This window comes from Tamandua tetradactyla, chromosome 4, assembly GCF_023851605.1.
Source record: "Tamandua tetradactyla isolate mTamTet1 chromosome 4, mTamTet1.pri, whole genome shotgun sequence".
NCBI lineage: Eukaryota > Metazoa > Chordata > Mammalia > Pilosa > Myrmecophagidae > Tamandua > Tamandua tetradactyla.
The window spans coordinates 192,155,596-192,179,911 of NC_135330.1; the positions used below are offsets into that span (position 1 = coordinate 192,155,596).

The 24,316-nt window shown below is 50.4% G+C and overlaps 1 long non-coding RNA gene across 4 annotated transcripts; it reads left to right on the forward strand.

Annotated features, from left to right (window-relative positions):
- Positions 1-9,820: 9,820 nt before the first annotated feature.
- On the forward strand, positions 9,821-17,106 carry LOC143681670 (uncharacterized). Of its 4 annotated transcripts, XR_013174774.1 has the most exons (6): positions 9,826-10,436; positions 11,308-11,567; positions 12,473-12,560; positions 13,450-13,581; positions 14,307-14,448; positions 14,528-17,106. It is a non-coding gene; the product is annotated as an uncharacterized LOC143681670 (long non-coding RNA). The 4 variants fall into 4 exon arrangements; XR_013174773.1 differs by having other exon boundaries at positions 9,821-11,567; XR_013174776.1 differs by lacking the exon at positions 12,473-12,560 and having other exon boundaries at positions 9,822-11,562.
- Positions 17,107-24,316: the final 7,210 nt, after the last annotated feature.

The window sequence follows — 24,316 nt, forward strand, 5'->3', positions numbered from 1 at the left end:
TAAAAAGTTAAGTTTGAGAACAACAAAGAAAAAGGAGTGTAACAGCATCCATCTAACAGGGTTGTTGTGAGAATTAGAGGTAATGAATAAAATCTGCTGATCTCACTGCCTGACATGGAAATTAATTATTGGCCATTAATCATTGCTTCTCACCCCCCTCACCAATCCTTTCATCCAAGGGCAGGGCACAGCCAGGATATTAACAATTAAGAAATGACAATGAAACCAGTGTTAAGAGCTTTTTAAAGGTGCATTACTGGGATAGGGCAGAGGCTTATACCCCGGGGGGGGGGGGGGGTATTTACTTTTCTTTGAGAAAGATCTTAAATCCTCGGGGCGACCTTCCCAGCCATTTAGAGGTGGGTTTGGGTGCCCTCTAGTGCTGGTCTGTGGTAACTGCTCTCCACTCAGCTCCTGAGCCTTGAGTCACAACTAACTAGTTAAGGAATGTTCCAATATCCTTTCCAGACTCTTCTATTCTCCAGAGCAGGCCTTTTGGTTTTGTAGTTTGAGAACCACTGGCGACCTGCCAGCCTCTTGCCAACTGCCACTTTCTGAGACCAAATCTGCACACCCTTGAGGAAAAAAGCCACGGCATTGCATTTGGGCATCTCATCGAGGTTTCTGGTGAAAACGTTCTTTGGAAATGTTTTGGGGAGAACTGTTGGCTCCTTTCTAGAACCTTAGCGCAGGGCAGTCTGTCCACCCACCACCACCTGACAGGTTCAGCCCCCAGATGTCAGGGACGCGGGCGCCGGCGCAGGCAGCTTGGGACTGGGCGGGCAAGGAGGTGGCATGACAGGGGTTGCCCCCTGGGAAATGCCAGGCTCTGGTTGGCGTCGATGTGGCTTCCTCAGTTACTCCTCATACAACCCGGTGGGCCAGTGCTGTCATCAGTCACTTAACAGATGGAGAAACTGAAGCCAAGAAAGTTAAAGTAACGTGCCCAAGGACACAAGCTTTTCAGTGGTGAGCTGGTGTTGGGAGTCAGGTCTCCCGGACTCAGAGTGCCTGTTTGTCATCGTTGTGCCTCCTTTCATGGACCGTTCCTTCCCTCGACCTCCACTCAAGGGCCAAAGGATGTTCAAAATCCCTGGAGAAATAAGTCATCCATCTGGAGAAGGCCTCTCTCTCTCAGCTGTCCGTGGGCATGGAGCGATGTAGCAATAGAAGCTGACCGGCAATAGGAGCTGACCTTGTGGGGGGACTGAATCCTGGCCTGGGCCTGGGCCAAGCTACTGAAACTTCTCTGAACTGCGATTTGCATCTGTAGGAAAAGGAATTGACAATATCTACCACCAAGGGCCAAGGTGAGGATTAAATGAATTGCTGCATGTTGAAGATTAAAAAGTATTTGCAAAGTCCTTTAAGGACTGGGGGAAAAGGTAGGAATACTAAACTTCCCCACCTGGGGAGGACCTGATGTTCTCACAAGCTTTGGGAACTGCCAATTTGATGGGTCAGGGCTTCGATCTTGGGGTTCGCGCCTATGAAACTTATTCCTGCCAAGGACAGACTAAGCCTGTTTATGATTATGCCTAAGAGTCACCCCCAGAGAACCTCTTTTGTTGCTCAGATGTGGCCTCTCTCTAAGCCGATTCAGCAGGTGAACTCATTGCCTTCTCCTGCATGGGGTATGACTCCCCAGGGTGTGAATCTCCCTGGCAACGTGGGTCAGAAATCCCGGATTGAACCAGGACCCACGGGAATGAGAAAGCTTTCTTGACCAAAATGGGGAAGAAAAAGGAAACAAAATAAAGTTTTATATCACAATTAAAAAATCATTGAAGAAAAAAATGAATTGCTGCGTGTAAAAGGACTGTCTTGGTTGGGTGGGACTCAGAGTAAAAGCTTGATAAATGGCAGGGATTATTGTTAGTATTAGTAGTTTTATTATAAACTGTGTTTATTGCCCCACCCCTGAAGCCAATGCTGCAGAAAAAAACAAGGCAAGTCCCAGCCAAGAGTCAAACAACAAAATGTGCATACGTGGAGAGCCAGCTTCTCCGTGGAGTCCAATTCAGAGAGGAACTAGAGAGAAATCACAGCGTTCCTGGTCTAAACAGGCTCAACATAAATTGTGAGGCCTGGAAAGAGGGGGAAGGCAGTGTGGAGACCCCATATTAAATGAGCTCACTGAGGTACAGGTCAGACGCTGACATATGGTGACCCTCAATAAAAGGAGCTACTGTTACGACCCTTGGCTCCTGAGGTTCTTCAAGCCAGAGCAGTGGCAAATGGGGGTATGAATGTCTAATACTTTCCCAGTCAAGAGCCTGCAGCAGTGGGCTTACAAGGCCAGTACAGTTGTGCAGTCCATGCACTGCACAAGTCACCCAGCCAGGACGGCATGTGGGACTGACCTTCAGCATATGCCAAGCCCCAAACTATGTGCCCTGGCAGGAATCTGTGTCCAGCCTGTAGGAAGGGACTCCTTTGCAGAACAGTCTGCCCAATCTTGCACAAAAAAGGCAGTAGGTGCTATTGGAGTTCCTGGTGGCTTAACATCCTGAGGGGTTTTCCCAAATGGCTCTGTGAGGCTGTAGTAGTTAGATTCAGTTGTCAACTTGGCCAAGTGAATGTGCCTAGTTCTGTTGCTATGGACATGAGCCAATGGTACGTGAACTCATCTGTTGCTTATCTGCAGTCAGCTAGGAGGTGTGCCTGCTGCAGTGAATGACGTTTGACTTAATTGGCTGGTGCTTAAATGAGAGCGCTCAATGTTGCACAGCCCAAGCAGCTCAGCATACCTCATTTCAGCACTCACAGCTCAGCCCAGGCCTTTGGAGATGCAGAAACCACCCTGGGGAAAGTTGTTGGAACCCAGAGGCCTGGAGAGAAGGCCAGCAGAGATCACCCTGTGCCTCCCCACATAAGAAAGAACCTCAGGTGAAAGTTAGCTGCCTTTCCTCTGAAGAACTAACAAAATAAATCCCCTTTTATTAAAAGCCAATCCATCTCTGGTGTATTGCGTTCCAGCAGCTAGCAAACTAGAACAGAGACGTTGAAGGACATCATCACTGTCTCCCGCCTGCTTGATGGACATGGCCGGCGCCTGGTGACCCGGGCACTGGGAAGGGAGACGGGGGCAAGACAGAGGGGGTGTAATGAATGAGTAACCTGAACGCCAAAGGTTTAAAAAAAAACCCTTGCGATGGTTCATATGTTTACAAACAAATTGCAACTGCATTCATAACTTTTAATTAATGAAAAAAATATGTTGCCTAAGTGATCAATGAGAAGAAAGGAAAGTTGTGGGGGTGGGGAGGCCAGAAGAAAAGAGAGTGTCCTGTGAAGCTGTTCCTCTCCAGCAACGTCTCACCCACCCACCTGAGACTCTGACGCACACATCCAGACCCAGGCACAGAGGAGAAGGGGCTGCAGTTCTGGCAGGGCTTGGGAGGAGGGATGTGGGTCCACATGTCTGGGACGTGCCCCCCAAGTCTCCTGGCCCCAAAGCCTTCCACCTCCCCCTTCCCATCCCTGACATGCAGCCATGCTGCATGTGACTCGATGGGGTAGTTTTTCAGAACAGAGGGGAGAGTCTGAGACAGGCAAGCAGGCACACATGTGGCCTCTGTACTCCCCAGCCTGAGCCACTGAGCTGTCTGGCTTCTGCATGCGTGCAGACCTGAAGTGAGAAAATGCCTCTGCCTCCTTCTGCAGAAAAGCCAACCGGTTTGGGGTGTGGCATTAAAAGCCCACCTTGGCACACCAACGCTTATCACTGCACCATCCTCAACAACCAGACTCAACAACCAGAGGCTGAGGCCTCCAGGAGATGGGAACACGACATCGTGAAGACAGGGGTCCCTGAAGGTCCTACCACCACTAATTTTAGGTGGTGTGTGTGTTGCAGGACAGAACTGCACAAGGTGCAGTGAGCCGCACCCTCAGTGATTGTAATGACATTGTCCCGCCAATGGTAACTAAGGTTCTGCACTAATGCAAAATGTTAATACCGGGAAAACTGTGTGTGTGTGTGTGGGGGTGTGGACAGGTTTATGGGGACTCTGCTTTCTGCGTGATTTTTCTAATAAAAATTGAAACACACACTGGCAGTGCAGGCAGCCACTGGTGCAGGAGGGCTCTGAGGAGCGTGCAAAGTGAAACACCAGCAAATGATTGCAATTGGCGTTTATTGCCAGCCCATGTCCCACCCCCAGGCCTGTAGGATGGGGAGTTTGCAGATGGCAGGTGTGCAGGTGGCCCAGGTAGTTTGCTGGGCACAAGAGCCCGAGTGTCCACGGTGAAATGGCCCTGGCCTCCCGGTGAGTGAGGTAAAGGCAGGGGTGAAGGGAAACACGGGTGGGGGGCTGCAGATGTGTGGGCGAGGGGATGCGGGAGGGTGCAGGTGTGCGGGGGTGCAAGAGGGGTGGGGGAGGGGTGCAAGAGGGGTGGGGGAGGGGTGCGGGAGGGGGTGCGAGAGAGTTGGGGAAGGGGTGCAGGGGGGGCACGGGAGGGGTGCTGGGCAGCAGGGCTGGAGAGTTCGGCCACAGCCACCTCTGCCCAGGCCCAGGAGCCACCCTGCCACCCCCACCAAGCCTGCTCCTAGCAGGGTCTTCCTCCAGGCCCCCCTTCAGGAGCAGCTCCTCCCAGGATTAACCCCTCAACCCCATCACCCTGACAGGGAATCCAAGAACACACTGCCTTGGTTCCTGCGGCTGCCGTAACAAGGTTCCACAAGAACACCGCTTGTTGTTTCACAGTTCTGGGGGCCACCGGTCTGAACTTGGGGCGTTGACTAGACTGTGCTCCCTCTGAGACCTGGGGAGGGCTCCCTCCTGCCGTCCGGTGGCTCCGGCCATCCTCGGCCTCCCCGGGTCCATGGCTACGTCCCTCCAGTCGCGCAGCCTCCTCCCCGGGCCTCTCGCCCCTCCTTATAAGGTCACCAGGCGGGGTGGACAAAGGGCCCACCTCCTGCAGCGTGACCTCGTCTCCACTCATCTCCTCTCTGAAGGCTCTGCATCCAATAAAGTCACGTGTGCAGGACAGACATTGGGGCCGGGTCTTCTGGGCCCACACGTCACCCTGAATGGCAGCCCAGGCTCTACGTGGGCCTGGGGACCCAACTCAGTTTTCATCTGAACGGGCCCCACGGTAGCCCAGTCACCCCCAGACCCTCCCACCGCGGCCAAGCCTCTCCCACTGCTGCCAGGCTGTGTCCGAGGAAGAGTCCACCCTAAGTTTGAGCCATTTGAGGGCGTTGCCTGGTCATTTAGGATAAAGCTTCTGCTTTATTCCACTGCTCTTCTGTCACTAATGGGGCACTATGGAGAGCCCACAGGCCTCAGACCAGTGTCACCCTATTCCCACGCAAGATTCCGCTGAAGATGACTTAGAATACGGCTGATGAAACGTGCTTGCTCATGTCTGCAGCAGCCGTGGCTGTGGCTTTGCTCGTTGTCACCTCGAGGCAGAGACTCTTTGGTCCACCAGGCTCATCTGCTCCTCTCGGTCACGAAGCTCGGACCTCTGTCCCCGCTCCCCTGACCGTGGGCACTATGGCCAGCGCGAGAGAGCAGCCACGGCATGGCGGCTGCAGGCCCGGCCCGGGCAGCGGCGTCGGTGGGACCCACCGCACTCTTTCCTGTCCTCCACACTCAGGAGAACAGGAAACCGCGTTCCGTGGGGGAGCCACGGACAGGGAAATCCAAGGGCAAGGGCCCCCACCTGGAGGGGAGCTGTCTCCTGACCTGGGACACCCATTTGGGACTTCATGTGAGCCAGAAATAAACTTATTTCAATTTTGAGCCATCGCACATTAGAGTATTTATTTGTAATAGCAGCCAGCGTTCAACAAGCCCACGTGCATTCAGCCGGCATATATTTGTTGCTTAGGAGGGGCCCCAGCCCTTTGCTATGCCTGTCCTCCAGGAGAAGACAGGGCAGTAGACAACTCAGACAGGCAAGCAGCTATGAATTTTAAGGTTTCTTACTGCCTTTACCAAAGAAGGTTCCTGTTACGAGTTGAATTTTGTCCCCCAAAAAGGTATGTTCAACTCCAAACACCAGGGGCTCTGAAGAGGACTTCTGTGGAAATAGGTCGTGATGGATGGGACGAGGGCAGTTAAAACAAGGCCACACCAGAGCAGCCTGGGCCCTGCATCCAAAATGACGGTGTCCTTTTCAGAAGAGGAGAGGAGGCACGGCCATGCGTCTGAGCAAGGGCGTGTGAAGATGGAGGCGGGAAGTGGGGGGGTTCTAGTTTGCCAGCTGCCAAAATGCAGTATACCAGAACTGGAATGGCTTTTAAAAGGGGGACTTTAATAAGTTACTAGTTTACAGTTCTAAGGCCATGAAAATGTCCAAATTAAAGCAAGTCTATAAAAATGTCTAAATTAAGGCACCAACAAGAAGTTACCTTCTCTCAAGAAAGGCCGATGATGTTCAGGGTTTCTCCCTCAGCTGGAAAGGCTCAAGGTGAGCATGGCAGCGTCTGCTGGCTTTCTCTCCAGGCTTCTTTTTTCATGAAGCTCCCCTGGGGCGTTTTCATTCTTCATCTCCAAAGGCCTCTGGCTGCGTGGCTTCTCTTGGTTCTTGTGTCTGTCTTGTCATTCTGAAGTTTTCTCCAAAATGCTTCCTCTTTTAAAGGATTCCAGTAAACTAATCAAGACCCACCTGGAATGGGTGGAGTCGCATCTCCCCCTAATGAGAGGTTCACACCCACATTTGGGTGGGCGAGTCGCGTCTCTGTGGAGATAACCTGAGTTTCCAACATGCAGTACTGAATAGGCTTTAAAAGAAAGGGCTGCCTCACAAGGTTGGGTTAGGGTTACGGCATGGTTTTTCTGGTGTGCATGATCCTTTCAAGCCGGCGCGAGGTGGGGGTGGGGGCGGGGGTGCAGCCTCAAGCCAAGGGGTGCGAGACCCTCCCAGCCCCTCTCCTGGCCCCTGCGGGCCCCCGGCAGTTCCCGGTGTTGCTGGGCCAGGGCTGCATTGCTGCAGTCCCTGCCTCCTGGCCAGGATGGCTGGCCGACACCAGAGGCTGGAAGAGGCGAGGGCGGATTCTCCTGCACAGCCTGACTGCAGACTCCCAGGCTGCAGAGCCGAGAGACGCCTCATTTTCTGTCTTGTTTTGTGCCCCCAACCGTCTGTGACGCTTGGTAACAGCAGCCCGAGGAAACTAACACATCTCCATTCTCTGCCGTAAGCCAAACAGCCCCTCCTAGGACATGGTCCTAGAACAGTGGGTTTCTCTTCTCCTGGCCAATTCCTCTGTCCTTGACTTCCCTCCCCACTAACTCCTGGTGAATGGGGTTACGGATTTCATCCTAGCAGGTCTTCAGAGAAGAGCATCCAGGGACTTCCCACTAACTGGAGGACAGACTCTAAAGTTCCCAGGCTCGCTTTCCTGGAGGTCACACCCCGCCCTCTCTGTCTCACCTGTGCAGGCCAGCCGGCAGCTGGAGCCTCCACGACGCTCGAGGGTCAGATGACAGCGTCTCCGCGCCCCAGGCCCACAAAGTGTGGCTGTGCAGAGCTCCCCCCAGGACTGTGAGCTGGCAGGGACACGCGTTCTTGCGGCCGCTCCTTCACCCCTGGCTTCGACTTCTCTGTCATGGGTCGGGTAGATGGAAAGCCAGGCCTCCCTCTATTTCCACTGAAACACCTGCTTCCCAAAGCACTTGCGAGAGGAACAGGCTCCATCTGTGTTTGAGGCAGGAAGGGTGGCAGAAAGAATTCCATCGGACGTGGAAATCGTTTCACACTGACCATTACACACCCATTCTGAGACGTCCTTTGGCTTCCGTGTCCCTGGGGATTTCCATGCGGCTGCCTCGTGCCACCTGGAGATTTCCACCTGCCTGATGCTCCCTGCTGGCCCCTCTGACAGGCCCCAGGCTCTCACTGTCCCTCTCCCCCCGCCCAACCCCCTCTCATGATTAGAACCAAAATTCCTCTCTTTTGAACGGTTTGGCCCCCTCTCTGTTACCCAGGCATTACGGATCCAAAGAAGGTAATCAATTTTATGGACAAAAAAAATCCCTTCTCCTCGCTCAGAATTCTGCTGCTGTTTGTCAAGGTAGCAATTTTCCTATGTTGCACCTGATTTAAAATGCCCTCTTGGTAAGCCCCAACCCTTCCACCTTCCAAAAACATACATTGTAGGTATAAATCTCAAGCCAAAAACTCTAAGTGTGCAATAAATGTGTGTATTATTCATTTTTCTCAAATTTAACTTAATTTCCACTTGAAGTCCCTCATCCACAAGGGGCAGACACAATACTCATTGATTCAGGGTTTTTGCCCTGGTTTCCTGGGGATGGCATTCAAGTTCACAGGGAGGGGCTGGCCTCTCCTTGGCTTTGCCGGCTGGTGGGGCTGGCATCTGCCCAGATGCTCCTCTTCCCATGTGGTCCTCGGTCGTTGGTCCATCCCATTTGCTGTCCCTCTACATACCTTTCTGGTGTCCTGGGATTTGTCTGCTAAGAGTTAGACATGAGGCAGCTGTCATGTCTCCCCAGGGTTTTGCTGCCTCCGAGGTTTCCACCCTGGGGAGGGATGCGGGGAGCAGCAGTGGGGTCACTGAGGTTATCTGGAGCTCTCCCCCTCTCCTCTGACCCAGGGGGTCAGGCATAGAGAATCTCTTTCTCGGGGACTCACAATGCACCTGTACTTTATTTCTTCTCCCCTGATGTTCTCTATCGCTAAGTTTGATGTTAATTGTCCTGGAGAGCAGGTATAATTAGGGAAGACTGGCAAACTCCAATACCTATTGGGTTACTGAAGCACAGGAGTCCTCTTGTGAGACTCAACCGCCAGGGAAACCCGCCCTGCTCCTCCCCTTCTGCCAGGACGTAGTACACCCCTGGGCAAAAAGTGCAGGATTCCCTCACACCTCTGGTAGGCAGGGCAATGGGCCCCTAGAGGTGCCTATGTCTTCATCCATGGATCCCGTGTTGCACTGCGTGGCAAAGGGACTTTGCAGATGGAACTGAAGTTGTGGACCTTAAAATGGGGAGATTATCCAGGATCATCTGGGTGGGCCAAATCCTTAGAAGCAGAGAACTTTCTCTGGCTGGAATCAGAGTAATGCAACAGCAAAAGTCAGATTTCAAGTATGAGAGGGTCTCGGCCCACCTTTACTGGTTGATCCAAAGCGTAGAAAGGTCTCAACCCACCTAGAAAGTGTTAGAAGGAAGCAGGGTGTCTTCTAGGGGCAACAACTGGCTGCTCGCTGACATAGCCAGTAAGGAAACAAGGGAAATTCCCGTTCCCTAATTTCTCCAGCTGCAAGGAATGGATTCTGACAAACCTGAGTGAGCTTGGGAGCAGATTCATCCCTAAAGTCTCCAGAAAGGAATGTAGCCTTCCCGACACCCTGATTTTGGCCACGTGAGAACTGAAGGGGCCCTGGCTGAGCCACACTCTACCCAGACTGGTGACCTCCTGAAGCTATGAGATTATAAATGGATATTGCTTTAAGCAGCTAAATTTTTGGCAATTTGTTATAGCAGCAATAAAAAAGCTATTATGCAATGAATTGTAGTGGATTGTGACTGTGATTAACTGTACAAATATTTAAAAGTTCTTTAATGAACTAGAACAAATGTATGACACTATTACAAGGAGTGAACAGAAGAGGGGAATATGGGGGAAAATGTACCTATTGCAAACTATGGACTATAGTTAACAGCATAGTTAAGTATTAAGAATATCTTAATATTCTTCCATCAACATTAACAAATGTACCACATCAATACTGTGGGTCAATAATAAAGGGAATAAGGGGTAGAGGATGTTTTGGGGTTTTTATTTCTTTTCATAGAGTAATGAAAATATTCTGGAATGCATCACGGTAATGAATGCGCAATTCTGTGATGATACTGTGAGCCAGTGGTTGTATACTTTGGATGGTTTGTATGGTGTGTGAATACATCTCAATAAAATTGCATTAAAAAAAACACACACTTTGATAGGGTTCCCCTCATCTCTCCTCACCTTTATGACTTGACTGAATAGCAGCCCAATTTCCAAGTGCCAGCACCCTATCTAATTCACCCATCTGGGCCCCTGGAAACCTCAGAAGGATCATGTAGGACTTAAGTAAAACTGTACCAACTGCAGCTGCTCTACCAGGAGTACAAATGTACATCTTTTCTTTACTAGAAAAGATCAACACAGATCAGTCACTTGACATGCCGCTCTTGATTGGAAGGGTGCATTCTTTCCAATCCCCAACAGAAAGGAGAAGCAGACACTATTGCATTTGTATGGAGTGGACAGCCATACACGTTCACAGTCTGACTCCTGGGTTACGTTAACTCTCCTGTTCTCTGAAACTATGTTGTCAGAAGAGAACTTGATCACATGGGCATTCCACAAAACATTACACTGATCTACTATGATTATGACACCATGTCAATTGGAACTAGGAATCTGGAAGCAGCAGGGATACCGGAAGCCCTGATAAGACAAAAGCACGGCACAAGGTGAAAGATAAACTCTAAGAAGATTCAGGGTACTATTACATCAGTGAATATTTTCAGAGTCCAGTGGTCTTGGGTGTGCTCGGCTATCTCCTCCAAGGAAAAGCACAAGTGATCGCACCTTGAGCCTCCTACAACTGAGAAAGATGCTCAGTACTTAATAGGACTCTTTCTAGTGTAGAGACAGCACATACCATGCTTGGGAATATTGGGTAACTCCAAAAGCTGCCAGGTTTGAGTCAAGCTCAGAGTAAGACCGCACTCTGCAACAGGTCCAGGCTGTGATATAAGCAGCCCTCCAACTTGTGTTATAAAATCCGACAGATTTCAAAGTGCAAGATACAGACATCCATGATACATAAGGATGACAGGGGGAGCCCCAGCAGAAGAATCAACGTCCCAGTGACCTCTGAATACATAAACATGAGACATCGGATGAGCATAAAATGGAGCCACAATTGTACATCAGACCATATGGAATGAGCACAGCAACAATCCATCAAACAATGGAAATGCCACGCCCACAACACATAGTCCATGGACCTGACCTCAGCAGAGCTCACAGTTCTGCCCAGCTATCCTTCCTACCTTCTCTCCCCCTCTTCTCTGCAGCTACTCTAGACTTTTGACACTTTCCTTGGACCCCCATCCCATTACCTTTACTCATTCTTATCACATGACCTTACCTTCCACGAGCTCTTGTAAGATAGAGGCATTTTTCTCCTTTTCCTCATCTCCCATTCACTCCTTAACCTATGACTATTTTTATCCCCACCCCCACTGCTCCATGAGAACAGGAGCTGCTTTCATAAACAAAGACCCCTACATTACCAAAACTACTCTGTAGTCCTCATTTTTCTTGATTTCTCTGCAGCATTTTATGCAACAGCAAAGGAGATTGCCCTCAACGATGCCAGCAGTGTCCTGCAGTCAACTGGAGGTCTTAAAATCCAGACATGACGATTGTAGAAGTCAAAAAAGGAATTAGGACTCAATGTCAGCATTCGTTCTTCATGGAATTTCCATCCAGCTTCTGCTGGGGAAGTGCGAGGAGGGACTCACCATCACCTTTATTGGAGTTTCCAGCCTGCGACCTGCTCTAAGGAGTTTGCACTTGCCAGTCCCCATGGTTGAGTGAGCCAATCCTTATAATCTCTCAAACTCTGCCTCTGTCTCCGTCTCTGTCTCTGTATGTATATATGTGTTCGGTGTCTCTGGAGAACCCCCACTAGCACAGGCAGGAAAGACACTGATGCAGAGGGGGGAAGAGTCTTCTCAGGATTTGTCTTTGTTTTATGAGTCAAGTTACACATTGATACCTTCTACTTATTTGGATTAAGTCTGTATCTGGTTAACTCAATGTTCAAATTAAAGTGTTAGCTTCAAAAACAATTTTAAAATATTACCTTTTGGAATATTTTGAAGTGGAAAGAATGGCACAGAGTTTTAATTAATAAAATACACAGTAAAATAACAAAACTAAAATTCTTACTGTCCCTAAGTCCCTAGGTGCAGTTATTCTAAGTGAAACCACTTGTGATAAGAGATGATAAAAGTGGGCATTAGTTGAACAAAGAGGAAGATTTTGGCCAAGATGGCTGGGATAGAGGGTGGACTCGGTTTTGAACTCTAGAGCCATTTTCTTCCTTGTGTGCTCTATCTTTTGGTCCTGGGGTGTCCCCTGCTAGGAAGGCTCCTAGGAAACAGAAGTGTGCCAGAGAGAGACCCAGAACTGTGGAATCAAGAAGCAAGGAGCCCAGGGGCTATGGCCTTGAAGAGGAAGAGAGAAAAAGTTTGCATAGTAGTTTGCATCCACTTCACCCAGCTTACTAGGGCAAAAAAGCTACAGGGATGGAAGGAAAATGCACTGACCAGGAGAGAATGCTGGCCAAATGGCCAGAACCCTCTCCCTGTAGAACCTCAGCTTTGTACCGGGTCCTGCAGAGCTGTGCTGGAGACCTACCGCAAAAGCTCGCAGGGCTTTTGTTTCTTTCATCTTTTGAACCTATTTACACTTAGTTGTTCTTTTTGTCTCTCAGCTCGCTGCTCTGTTTCTTACTTTCATTCATTTATTCAAATACGACTTACGGAGCATCCTCTACCTGCAGGTGCCACCAAGCCCAGAAGGTAAGTCTGGACGGGCCCACCACGGTAGTAGTGCCCATTCCCCCGTTCTCTGGAGCCTAAACAGCACTTTTTAACTCGGCAAGTCTATACCGAGTGCCCCTCGTGTGGCAAGTACTGTTTGGGGCACTAAGGTACAAAATGAGTAACACAGATGAGCAGCCGCTGACATTCTCCTCACCCTGAAATGACTCTGAAGAACCTAGCAGACCAGATCCAGAAACTAATGGCACCTATTGTACGGTTCCATTCACTAGAAATGCCCAGAACAGGCAAATGTAGAGACAGGAGCAGACTGTGGGTGGCAGTGCCTGGGAGGGTGAGAGTTTGATGGGAGATGGCTGCAGGGTGTAGGGTTGCTGCTTTTTGGGGAGGTGGTGCTGCTTTTTGGGAAGGCTTGCTGGGTTTTTGTCCTGGTTTGTTCTGTTTTGAATAAACTTTTCATTTTGAAGAAATTTCAAACTTACAAGACAACTGCAAAAATAATACAAAAACAATACAGAGAATTCCAGGATATTCCCCACCCCACTACCCAGGTCCACTCGTTTTTAGCATTTTGTCACATTTGCAGCATCATTCTATCTATCCATTTATCTCTGTCTAGCTATCTCTCTATTGAGATTTCTTTTGGAGGTAATGAAAATGTTCTGAATTTGACTGTAGTGATGGCTGCACAACTCTATGAATATACTAAAAACTATTGCATTGTACACTTAAAATGGGTAAATTGTATGTTATATTAATTAAATCTCAATAAAGTTGTTGCACCAAAAAAAAAAAAAAAAAAGAAGAGGAAAGAAAGATTCCTGCCCATTCTAGACTAGAATTTCTAAAACTAAAGACCACTGGGGTCTGCATCCTAGGGTTAGATTTTGTGTCCTTGTCTTTGCAGAGAGGACAGGCATAGAGTCACTGGGGAAATCAGCCTTCTACCAAAGCCCAATCTCCGCTCTCAACAGTGAAGTCTGGTAATGGCAAATGAAACAAGGACTCGTCTTGTCAGTCTGCATCTGCCACGACTCCTGTAATTCCAGGGTGTAAACTTTCCTTTGACTTTGGTTCCCCAATAGCATGAAATGACCCAGGCGATCTAGTGTATAGATTCTTAACACCATGGTTAAGTTGCTATGGGTGAAGGGGCCACCATTTCTACTTTCCACCAGATGGCAGCATTGTCCAACTGAAATTCTAACGCTTCTGTTCGCGTCTGGCAACCAGAGGAAGTATAAATGAAATGGATTCCAGTTGTCTGCCCCTGTGAAAACACAGATGCTCTAGTTCCATTTGCACAAATCATTCTAAAATAGCCATTAGTTTTACATTAGTTGAAAAAGAAAGAGCTATGATTATTTAGCATTAAGCTACCCTTCATTGTAGATACATGTTTCTATATAAATATATACTTTTATTGAGAAATCTTCACACACATACAGTCCATACCTGGCATACAATCAATGGCTCACAATGTCATCACGTAGTTATGTATTCATCACCATAATAATTTCTTTAGAACATCTTCATCACTCCAGAAAAAGAAAAGACTCATACATCCCAGACTTCTTACCCCTCCCCCTCATTGACCACTAACATTTCAATCTACCCAATTTATTTTACCCCTTATCCCCAATATTATTTATTTATTTATTTATCTATACTTTTTTATTCATCTGTCCATACCCTGGATAGAAGGAGCATCAGACACAGGGTTTTCACAATCACACGGTCACATTGTAACTGTTTTATCTTTAGAGGTCATCTTCAAGAATCAGCCACCAGGATCAAACCTACTGGGACATGGTCCAGCAGTTTCAGGAACTTCCCTCCACAGCTACCCTTCCTTGTTCAGCGCCCTCACTGAAAGTGCAGTGAGGGAATCTCTGCCTTTCAAAACGTGAGTATCTCCTGTAGATACCGTCTTGAGATGACTTTGCCTGCCGTGTAAACTGGACTTATCCTGTGTCCCTGCACAGTGCCCAGGTGCCCCGCGATGTCCAGACAGCTTGCTCCCCTGGGGAGTGTGAGAATCCGCAGCCAGCACAGGAAGAGGCCAAGGGCAGAGCAGCAAAGCAGCCGGGGGACAGCAGGACTCGGGTCCAGGCTGCAGCGCCGGTTGCTGAGGCGTCTGGGAAACTGGGCTTCGCCTCTCTGGGCTTGCTTTTCCCATCTGCAGGAATGGGAATGGCCGCGCCTCGCGGAGCACATTGTCAGAAGGAGTAAGCCAGAACCGTGCCTGGCCTGTGATAGGTGCTCCGTCAACCACCGCCACCAAAGCAGCGGTCCTCAGCTCTGGCTGCTCTGGCAATTCCCGGAACTGTTAAAGGACTGATCCCCACGTCAAGTGAATCCAAATTTCTGGGGTGAATTCCAGGCTTTGGTATCTTGTAAAAGCTCCCCCAGGAAATCTGACTCAGAGCGCGGGTTGAAAAGTCCCGCCAGGGGATGGCCATGCCCAGAACGCAGCAGAGAATGGAGAGCAAGGGGGAGACGCGGGGGACGGCAAGTCCCGCCCACCCAGGACCCATCTTTTGCACCCTCTGCTGGCCCAGCCCCCCTCAAGGTCCCCGGGTCTTCCCAGGACTCGGCCGCCAAGTCCCAGGAAGTTAGTGTGGCTCTGGAGGAGCCCCAAAGTCGCCGCCATTCACTGGGGGACAGAGGTCCTAGACCCAAAGGCGGTGGCAGCTTCCACTGGTTTTGAAATCTGGAAACAAGCCCCTCCATTAGGCCCATCCCCCTACTGCCAGTCCCACCGCTGGACTAACAGCAGCAGTTCCCCACGGGGGTGGGTCGGGCAGGCCAGAGGGCACGCATGCCACCCAAAGCTTCCCTGCGCTTGGGCATTTTCTTTTGGCCTCATTCGTGCCCGGAAAAGCCAGATGCCCCCTCCAGGGGCTCCCCTCTCTGGAGGTCCGTCGTGGGGCCCCCTCCAGCAGGTCGCTAAGCCCCTCAGCTACCTGCTCCACCCGGGCGGCCTCCCAAGACCCTGAAGATGAGGTCGGCCCTGGGGTCAGGCTCCAGCTCCCCCCACGAGCGCGGCCCGAGGATGCGAAGTTGCAGGGGACACACGGCCCCGTGCTCGCAGGTGTGCGGGGCGCTGCGTGGCGGTGGGGCGGATCGGCGGGCACTCGAGGGAAATGACTCCAAGCAAAGCCCGGGGGCGGAGGCGACCTGTTCCCTCCCTCCAGGCTCCCCAGCAGCCCCTTCTCCCAGGAGGGACACCACCATCAGCGTGGTCCCCTGAGCCTCCGTCACACACACTCACACACACACATTCTCACATGCACACACACTCATACTCTCATACACATATACTCACACATGCACACACATACACATACAGTCACACTCTCACACGCATAGGTCACACGCATGCGCACACACATAGTCTCACAGTCACATGGGCACACATTCACACACTTGTATAATACACTCGCACATACTTGTATACATACACTCACACACACCCTCTAACATTCGTTCACAGACTCTTATACAATCACACATAATCACTCACACATACACTCACTTGCACACACTCACGTATGCTCACATGTAGACAAACTGATATACACTCTCACACTCACACACTCACATTTATACTCACACATGTGTGTATACACACACATACACTCACATATACACTCCCTCACATTCATTCACAAACTTACGCATGCTTTCATACAGTCACACATACTCACACACATATTCATTCAAAAACACTTATATACTCACATGTCACACACACTCATATATACACCCTCACATTCACACACACACACACACACGCACGCAACACACAGTGGGCAAGCATGTTATTAAACTGCTCATGGACAATATATCAAACAGCCAAAGGGGAAGTGCTTGCAGCCTCTGTGAAACTATTCGAAACTAGCTCTGATTAACTGCCCGGTTTTTCTCCCGGAGCAGCAGCGATGTCCCAACCCGACAGAAGCGCCCAGAAGCGGGGTCTGGAGGCCCAGCAAGCCTGTGCAAAAGGCTCTTCTCAGCCAGGGAGCCCGACCCAGCTACGGCTGATATATAAACCCCCGAGGGCGGGAATTACCGGGAGGCAAGGGAGAACAGGACTCATTAGATAAACTCCAGTAGTTACAGCCCCATTAGTTAATTAAATTATCATTTTACGGGGCCTAGAGCGAGCTGTAAGAGTAATCCAATGTGACCAGCTTTATGGGGTCCATGGCTCCTTAACAAGCTTCCTTTGCTCACAAGTGTCAAATTGGGGCTGTATTCAGAGATAAAAGGGAAATCGAGCCATCGCGATGGCAGCTTTCCCCTGCGATATCTTTATACTGCGCTATAAAAGCCTATTATACTTAATTTAAAGAGTGAAAACTGTTGACAGCTCTTTCAATTGGTAATCTTTAGGAAACAATGAACGGAATATTATTTGAAAGGAATAATGGGTGCACTTTATTGGAGAGTAGTAAAAATCTAATAGTTGGCAAAACAACATGGTGTTTACTCTTCAAGATAGTCAGGTTTATTAGCTTCAGCAACCCAGAGTATTTTATGTCTCCCTGGGCTCTCTCTTTTTGGGGTTTTACTTTATTATGGAACCTGAGATTTAGTTGATGGTTGTTTTCTTTTCCTTTTTCTTTCTTTCTTCCTATCCTACCTACCAAAAAGGATCAAGCTGACACTTTTAAGTATCACCAAAACAAATGTGACTTATAGTCACTCAATTAAATATCCTGCAAGGGGGAGGAAAGAGGGTTTTGCCTGGATAGGCATAATTTTCCAAAGTGAGGTCTCTCCAAGGTGGAGGTTTGAGGTTCAGAAGCATGGCCAGGTTCAGGTGGGGGCTGGGGTTGTTGACCTGTACCCCAAACCAACCCCCCAACACACACATACACACCCCACAACAGGAATGCAAGCAAGGGGACTGAGTCGGGGGTGTGGCCCGTCCCCACTGCTCTCTGTGCACCTCTTTACCAGGCATGCAACTGGGTAAAGTCTTGTTCAGCTGCATCCCCAAGCCCTGGCGGTGCTCGGAGCACAGGCAGTTAGTCGCTATCTAGAGCACAAGCTGCTGTAACGAGTAGTCTCTGAACCAGAGAAATAATTTCTGTAGCATTTTCAAAACAGACTTTTCTGGGTCAGTGGCCCCGGACCTTTTATCTTTGTCCCTCTGCTTGGTTCCCACCCCGGGGAGGCTCCCGATCACCCTCCCCCAAGGGGGTCTTCATGAGCAGGGAGGCATTTCCCACCAGCACGTCGATTTCTACAGATCTGTCTCGTTGTCATGGGATTATGTCACAGCAAACCCTCCAGCATGCCCGGCGCGGGGAGGGCAGTGCCTTTGTCACCGTGTCACTCATCTGTGCATTTGAAGAAGGCTCTTGGGCCTTCGTGGTCCTGCCGACCGTGGTGGCGAGTGTGGCTTTTCACGTTGGAGCAGGCTGTGTTTTCACACCCAGTCATCAAGGCCTTGGCTTACCATTCTCAAACTTGAGTGTGTGCATCGGCATCCCTGCTCACACACGTATGCCCACACACATGAACACGCCTTGGTGGTCCTGGGGAGAAACCCCAGGGCCTGCACCTTTAACAAGCACCCCCAGCTATTGCCGATGGCCATCTGAGCAGGATTTGATGTACTTGATGTCAGGGAGCCCGCGAGCCCATCAACAGGCATGTTGAGCCCGCTGGGGTGGGGGAATCCCTGCAGGTGGGCCCTGGGCCCTGGGAAGGTTCTGGAACCCTGAGGCCCAGCACCCACCAGAGCCCTAAGAATGGGCAGCCGTCCCCTCCAACGGTCTTAGCTTGCTTCATAATCAGGAGCAAAAGTCGCCAGGTCACAGTGAGCCGCGGTGGAGCGAGGGGACAGAGTTCGGCCGCCTGCTGCCTGGCACTGGGGATTGTGAAACAGGCCGAGGGGGAGGGCCTGGGCCTGGGCAGTCGAGTTCGAAAGGTCAGCAGGCCTGTGGGAGGTGCCCGCCCGCTGCCAGAGGAGCTGCTTATCTGTTGAACTTTCAGCCTGCTAATCCCAAGCCCATAACTATCGCTTCGCTTTGGGCAATAAAAAGGAAAAAAAAATCAGGTTTATCTTCCACGGCCAAATCCAGTCTGTCCCAGATGACCCTGCAGGACTATTTCCTTGTTCTCCATGTCCCGGTTCCCGCAGTCAAGGCCAGCCAAAGAGGGTAGCCCCGCCCGGCCCAGTGGCCTGAGAACTTGGCCTTGTCAGCCAAGCCGGTCCAAAGGCCCTGAGCTGGGGTGTCCAGAGGCCCCTCGCATGCGGGAAGGCTCAGGGTCACGGCAGGGCCGGGAACAAGTGTTCAGAAGAGACCGAACCCCAGCTCCAGGCTCTCCGCGCCTCCAGGAGCAAGAGGTTGGTCAAAAGGCATCAGAGTGTCCAATTCACCCGTCTTTCGGGCAGTTCGGGCTGGGGCCCCCCGAGGCCTAACATCAAAAGCAGCAGCTGCCACCTGACTCAGGATGGAACCTGGAACCCTGAGTGGAAGGCGGTCAGACCCGGGGAAGTCAGGGCCAGAGCGAGGCCAGAGCCACAGCCCAAGCCTGCCCCCACCTGCCCCCACCTGCCCCCACCTGCCCCCACCTGCCAGCAGGCCTTGGCACCTGGTGGCCAGCACTTCCATGGAGGGAAACAGGTCAGCGGCAGGTGACAGGCATCACTGCTCCCCAGCGGAGGCCAGCCTGGGGCAGACTGCCCTAGAGCTCCACCCCGAACAGAAGCCCCTTGCACGCCTGGCATGCAAGCGTGCCGTGGCTGCCTTGGGTTCTGCTAGGAGAGTTTGGTGGGTGCAGTGGGGACACCGAGTGTGGCAGCCTCAGAGAATGTGCCTAGAGGGGAAGAGCCCCCAGCCCGCCACCGCGATGCCCACCACCGCGATGCCTGCTGCTCCGCTCTTCTCTGGGCCGAGCCCCACGACTGGTCCATGTAACAGAGACATTGCTGCCAGCCCCGGGACCAGGACCCTCGGATTCAACTGTAATCTGGAATTTTTCCCTTTTAAGGGGGTGCCTGACCTGCCACCCATTAGAATATCGCTGTGGTCAGGCCACCCCCTGGGCCTCCATTTGACTATGGTTTGGCACTTTTCTCTTCCCCCCCATGGAAAGCAGCATTGTTTGGCCACACGTGAAATCGGGTCTGCAGAAAGGAGGCCCCAATAGCGTCTCGAGAAGAGCCTCCACTAGTAGCTCCAGAGATGGGGCCTTTCAGAGGCCCAGGGCTTCCAGGAGGGTCCAAGTGGGAAAAGAGCCGGGCCAAGGCCCTTGGCCTCCCAGCACCCACCAAGGAGAGCTCCCGGGGGTCCTGGAAGCCCCAGGACCAAGAACGGCTCCCCAGGGTGCTCGGGGCCGAGGGCAAAGGAAGCCAGGGAAGAGCGCCCGGCATTTCCTACTGTCGCCTCATCCTGCAGGCAACAGCGTCCACTTCAGCGCTGATATTGTTGCACATTAATGGTGCTGTAAAATAATAAGTTTCGAGCCTGCTCGTGTGAGAGTGAGCATTTGATAAAAGGGAGATTTACAGCCACATCCATCAATTTAATTAGCTTTTACTAGCCTTCAAACTTAGTGGTATTACTAATCTCTATTTAGCAGGTTTTACTGGATCCGTGGACACTTTACAATCTTCCTTTATTCACAAGTGTCAAATTATGGCAATATTGATAAAACAGTGGAGTAAATGGGAGGTGAAACAACCCCAGAACTAGTTAATGCTCCTTTTACTGCATTGTAAAAGCCGATTACTCTCTGATTTTGAACTAAAATTTGTAGCCGATAATCTTAGTTGATAATGTTTCAGAAACAATGTCACAGATAATAAAAGCCCCCCCTTCTACTCCTGCTTCCACACCCCCAGCCCGGCCCCCCACCCTCCATCCACAGCCCCGACCCCTGAGTCGGGACCATAAAAAGCCAGAGCGACCACAGCTGACGGACCAGAGTGGCCAGACTCCCAGACTAGAGTGGCTGGGAATGATGACTCCTGCAGACACCGAGCTAAAGATGGCCTTGTTTTCAAGTAGGCTCCCCTGGGACGGAGAGGTGCTCGGCAGATATCCTGCTAATCCCTGGAAGGGTGCAGCCTCCTGTGCCCACCCCTCGGCCACACGGCATTTCCTGGGACCCTGGAAACGGGGATTCCAGGGAAAGGCTCAGCCTGCACTGTCTCCAGCCTGCGACATGCTTTGTTGGGCTGCTGTGGGTCCCCCTTGCACTTGAGGCTGAGCCAGAGGCTGGGATCCCAGGCACCACCCCCGGGGGAGGCACAGCCTCCAGACTCCTGGACACGGAGTTTTTCTGCATTAAAAGTCTGGCTTGGCATTTGCACCCCATGACCCCCACCCCAGCGATTTACTCCTGGTTCTTCTTCTCAGTCTTCTCCATGACCCTCAGGAGGGAATGGTGGCCTGGGAATGCTGAGTCAGAGTGAATAATACCGAATTAAATCTACCCCATAATAATGAATTAATCTGCCTCCCAGGCAAACATTGCTGCTTTTGAACTCAAATATAAGTCTTCAAATACCGCCTATCCCTTTTCCTGAAATGCTTTTGCAAGGCTCTTTCCTTCCTGACACTTCCCAGGCCTGTCCTCTCCAGGCCCTCCGGCCGCGGTGACCACCCAGCCTTTATCCTTTGCAATGCAGAGTCAGGAGGGGCAGTTCCAGCCCTCCACCCATGCCCGGGGCCAGGGGAGCCCTGGACCATCAGTACAGGTACCACGAGAGCCTCCTGGGTGCCGGTGCCTCGTCCTGGTGCTGGGACGTGAGGCCAAAGAGGTGGCTCGCCAGACAAGGGCGTTTCCTAGGATGGTTGGGAGTAGAGTAGAGGCTGGGGCAGCATGGAGCCAGCCCACCGGCAGCTCATGGATGAAACAGCACAGTGACCAGTTGACACTCTGTCACTTCCCAAATCCAGGAGACGAGAGGGTGCTACCTGTCGTTCTCACCTGAATGGGATCGGTTCAGCCATGTGCTTTCCAAGGGGCCTTGGGATACACAGCAAGAGCATTTTAGAGGGAGGAGAGGCAGGGATCCTGCCCTGCTCAGCACTGGGGGTAATGGGGGGTGGGACTCACAGTAGAGAATATTGGGGAGCCCTGGGAAAAGGAAGCTCCTCCAGGTGGGGAGAAGAGAGCTGTGAATGGGGGAAACACACATCCAAGGTTTGCTGACTTGTCTTCATGATGCCTCAGGAACTACTTTCCAGCATCTCCAAAACAAAGTTGATGATAAAGCGGCCCCTTCATATTTGGCTAAGCACTGACTCTGGGGGTTCTACTACTACTCAGATGGGCATATTACCTCTGTCAGGATATGCCTGATATTCCAAGGTCAACCCTGAAATTGGCAGGGACTTCAGGGCCCATTGCCACCACTGCCCGCAGGGATTAGAAGGGGCAGTGAGCTGAGGAGGAAGTTTGGCAAAGTGAGTGTCATGGGTGTTCCTTGACACCAAAGAAAGCTCTTTTAACGCAGGCAAGAATCTTTCCCTTAGTCTCAAAATGTAGCTTTTCAGTTATAAAAGGACGTTTCCCATTTCTGATAATAACAAGACAGATTAAAAGGAAATTCTCAAAGATTGTCAAGGCAATTGTAGTAAAATGTCAACAAGGACTGAAATTAAAGTCAATATAATTTCTCTACCTGAAAATATAAATGTCCTAGAGATGATTTATTTGGCCATAAATTATTTTCATGCACCCGTTTTTCCTTTTTGCCATTGTACCTATTTAAAAACTGGTGTCATTTGTACAAATGGAGTGGAGATTGGAGTGTTAGCATTGTTTGTGAAAACATATTGAAGTGCTCAGGTATTTAAAAATCTTGAAAACACTCGTGTGTGCATTTAATTCTTAAAAAAGTTAACATGAGGGCGAATTAGCAGTTGGCTTTCAGGGGATCATGAATTGTTTGGGAGGTCCAGTGGGTTTAACAAATGCCATGAGAAACAAAAGATTCCAGGCAAGGGAAGAAAAATGCACCAGATCAAACATATTTTGTTTGCCATGCAGCATGGAGGCAAGAAGTCAGTTTGGGATTCCACCCTATCTTACCCACCCAATCTTATCAGATGGTAAATCTGTCCTTTGATCTTGTCAACAAAGCTGGAAAGCTGGAGACAGCTGCCACCACCCCGAGTCAGCAGTGCCTGCCAGCCCCTCATAAAACATTTATGAAACCCGTAATAAACGGGCCTGATAAGGAAGAGGGCTCAAGATTTCGAAAGTCACAGCTCCACAGAAAATGCCCTCCTGTTCCTCTAAAGTCCTTTATTTAAAGAGCAAACACACACCATCAATTCCCACTGGCCATAAAGTTTCCTGAGCAAAGAGTTTCACCAAACCCAGAGATTACTAGAATTTGTTTGGAATCTTCCCCATATTCAGAAACCACCTCTCCTCCCCCTGCCCAAAATTCTCCACACTGATATGAGGCAAGACAAAGGACTGGAACAGGACTGACAATAAAAATCTATTCAGGGAAAAATAGCCATTCAATGCCACACTGTCAATGAAGATGCCATAATTGAGTTTAGAAGTGAGAAGAAGTAGCATTTTAGCAGCATGTCATAAAATACAACTTTGGAAATATTTATTTTAACTTCCTCTTTATTTTCGGGAAACTGACTTAGCTTTCTGAGTTTAGCTGAAGTACAGAGTTCCAGCTATCCTTTCCACACTCTCCGAGTTTTCTTCCTTGATTTTTCCAGGCAAGTGTGAGAAACAAAAAGTGTGGGAGTTGAGTTGCTTAAACCAGATGTTTTAAATGAATTAAAGAACTAAAGAAAACCAGGAGAAAGAGAGAAAAGCAATCAAGGAGTCTGATGGGAAATTATTCAGGTGAATAATAATATGCCCAAGGGCAGAGAATGTTGTTTGTTCATATCCTAAAAGCAGACATGACTCGCCATAGGTATTTGCTAAACGAAGACGAGATGAATGAAAGAACAAATGAATGAAGTTACAGGCATTCGTGGACAAATATGCAGCACCCTTGAGTTGAGAGAGGGATGGGGAAATTTACATCTCCCCCAGCAACAGCTTTATCCAGCACCTTGCATTTAAAATGATATAAGGTAATAGAGTCAAAGAATAATTGGGTTGATTGGGGGAAAAGAACTCCAGGCTTCATCTCATCAGCTCCAGCCAACCCAATACCGGATAAAGAGGAAGGAGAGTGAGAAGGAGCTGTTCCGGGGGCCCTGGTATCATGAGGGAAACCCCTGCACCCCAATCGAGAAAGCCTCTCTCCCACAGGTCCCCAAGCTAGGAAATATTTTCCCCTGAATCCTCTTCGGACACTCAGCTCATATATTTACTTGTTTGTTTTGTTCTCCTCACTTGCCTCATTGCTTAACATAAACTCAGCATGTACACACCGGCCCCCAAGCCAGGTGAGCGCTCTGTGTCCTCGTCACCTTCTTCCATGACCTGCTGTGTGGTCAGGAGACCTGAGGCCTCATGCGACACCTGCCCGGGCCCCGAGCCCCTGGAGCTGATCGTGGGGGAGGGACAGAGCTGGAGAACAGGGACCTGCAGGGCCCCCCACACCTGCATACTTAGGTTTAACTCACCCGTGCAATGCCAGGTGAGCAGAGCTCCCTGGGCAGGTGGGCCAGGCGGGCTTCAGGGCTCCAGCCACTGCGAGGGATACTTAGCTCAGTCGACAGCGCAGTGGTGAGGCTGGGCCGTGATGGGGTCCAGAGTAGACTCTGATACGTCTCCAAGCACTGACAGCAGCAGTGGGGTGGCCAAAACCCATCAAG